Source organism: Chiloscyllium plagiosum, chromosome 10, assembly GCF_004010195.1.
Source record: "Chiloscyllium plagiosum isolate BGI_BamShark_2017 chromosome 10, ASM401019v2, whole genome shotgun sequence".
NCBI lineage: Eukaryota > Metazoa > Chordata > Chondrichthyes > Orectolobiformes > Hemiscylliidae > Chiloscyllium > Chiloscyllium plagiosum.
In genome coordinates, this window is record NC_057719.1 from 1,060,586 (window position 1) to 1,063,125 (window position 2,540).

At 54.4% G+C, this 2,540-nt stretch overlaps 1 protein-coding gene across 1 annotated transcript in view; it reads left to right on the forward strand.

Moving 5' to 3' along the window:
* The first annotated feature begins 1,926 nt into the window (after window positions 1-1,926).
* The window catches only part of LOC122553942, an 11,720-nt gene continuing 11,106 nt past the window's right edge, over window positions 1,927-2,540 (forward strand). The window contains exon 1 of the mRNA XM_043698445.1: window positions 1,927-1,999. The gene's annotated coding sequence lies outside the window, so the exon portion shown is untranslated. The remainder of the gene's footprint in view (window positions 2,000-2,540) is intronic.

A 2,540-nucleotide genomic window follows, 5' to 3' on the forward strand; every position in this document is an offset into this window, starting at 1 on the left:
CCTGGTTCACCGATGCCTTTAGTGAAGGAATCTGCCATCCTTACCCGGTCTGGCCTACTCATAACTCCAGACCCACAGCAACGTGGTTCACTCTTAGTTAAGAGTCTCTGGGCTATAAATGCTGCTCCTGTCAGTGACAGCCACGTCGCACCAGAGAATAAATAGGCCATGCACATCACATCAGCTTTTCTCTGCGTTTGTGTGATTCTGACGGTGTCCAGTATGGCTCAAGGAAACAATCCCCTCCCTGACCAGATCATTGGAACCTCAGGCCCCATTCCAGACATGTGACATGGATAGAAGCCAGGGTGACCCTCCAAAACAGCTTTGAGGGAACGTGACACTGTCAGAGGCACCATCTTTCAGATAGTACATGAGACTGAGAGTCCTCCTCATTAAGGATCCCACCAGGACATTTTGAAAAGGAGCAGCAGGTGTTTCCTCAGAGCCCTGATCAATATTCATCCCCCAACGGTTTTCACAAACGTAGAGGTCATCTGGTCATCTGGACCCCATAGCCCAGTGAGGGTCAGCCCCTTCGGGAGAGGGAGGGAGACCCCGTACCCCAGTGAGGGTCAGCCCCTTCGGGAGAGGGAGGGAGACCCCGTAACCCAGTGAGGGTCAGCCTCTTCGGGAGAGGGAGGGAAACCCCGTAACCCAGTGAGGGTCAGCCCATTCGGGAGAGGGAGGGAGACCCCGTACCCCAGTGAGGGTCAGCCCCTTCGGGAGAGGGAGGGAGACCCCGTACCCCAGTGAGGGTCAGCCCCTTCGGGAGAAGGGGGGGACCCCGTACCCCAGTGAGGGTTAGCCTCTTCGGGAGAGGGAGGGAGACCCCGTACCCCAATGAGGGTCAGCCCCTTCGGGAGAAGGGGGGGACCCCGTAGCCCAGTGAGGGTCAGCCCCTTCGGGAGAGGGAGGGGGTCCCTGTACCCCAGTGAGGGTCAGCCCCTTCGGGAGAGGGAGAGGGACCCCGTACTCCAGTGAGGGTCAGCCCCTTCGGGAGAGGGAGGGGGACCCCGTACCCCAGTGAGAGTGAGCCCCTTCGGGAGAAAGAGGGAGACCCCGTACCCCAGTGAGGGTCAGCCCCTTCAAGAGAGGGAGGGAGACCCCGTACCCCAGTGAGGGTCAGCCCCTTCAAGAGAGGGAAGGAGACCCCGTACCCCAGTGAGGGTCAGCCCCTTCAGGAGAGGGAGGGAGACCCTGTACCCCAGTGAGGGTCAGCCCTTTCGGGAGAGGGAGGGTGACCCCGTACCCCAGTGAGAGTGAGCCCCTTCAGGAGAAGGAGGGAGACCCCGTACCCCAGCGAGGGTCAGCCCCTTCAGGAGAGTGAGGGAGACCCCGTACCCCAGTGAAGGTCAGCCCCTTCAGGAGAGGGAGGGGGACCCCGTACCCCAGTGAGTATCAGCCACTTCGGGAGAGGGAGGGAGACCCTGTACCCCAGTGAGAGTCAGCCCCTTCAGGAGAGGGAGGGGGACCCCGTACCCCAGTGAGAGTCAGCCCCTTCAGAAGGGGGTGGGGGACCCTGTACCCCAGTGAGAGTCAGCCCCTTCAGAAGGGGGAGGGGGACCCTGTACCCCAGTGAGGGTGAGCACCATCAGCGTCTCGGAAGGGAGCTGTATGTTGCCAAAGTATGATAAACAATTAGTAATTTGATGAAATGCTGAGTGACAGACCTGGAAGCATCTGCTCTGTAGAATCGAACATTAATTCATCATCCTCCTCCTTTATTAATTCTCACTGGGCATCGGGAGAATTTGTGATGAATTTGTTGGAGTTGTGTTTGGGGGAATGCAGTGTTTCAGACAGCTGTGTAATATCCGTATGCTTCTTCGTGTTGGTTTGGAACAGCAGTGTGCTGTCGATCACACGTGGTTGGTATCAGAGGCGAGCTGTCAGGGTGGGAGGTCCTGGACAGAGCTGGGGAAAGGAGTGTCTGCACAGAGCCTTGCAGAGATCGCTGAGAGTGTGAACGGAATACTCGTGTGGGCTCAGCAATACGGTGAGTTACAACTGTACCTGGAAATGTCAACGATTTCATTAATGGCATTGTGTACTCTGACATCTCTGAATATTTTTTACTTCTATATAGGCTTCATCCATGTATATCATTTACATTATCCTGTTTTCTATATTTATCCACAGCATGTAAATTCTCAACATTCTGATATCGTCTCTATCGTTTCTGAACTGTAACATTCTGCCATTCATGCTCCTGTATTTTCTCTGTATGTGCAACATCTCTCCACTTTTTACACACGCTGTCCCTCTGAATCCTCAGTCTATTGTATCAAACCTGTATTATCTGTCTGGTCAGGGTTACTTTTACACTTCCATCTGCTTCCAGTGTGTGTGTGTCTCACAGCCAATTCTGACGTTTTGTATGTCTGTTTTCCACTACACTGTCTCATTAAACGTATTTGCCTCTATCCTGCTCTCCCTGATTTCTCCTGGTGCCCTTTCTCACTGTCTCTCTATCACTCTTGACTCTGTTTTCCTTTCTCTTTTCTTACCTCTCTCCCTCTCTCTCTCTCCCCTTCCCT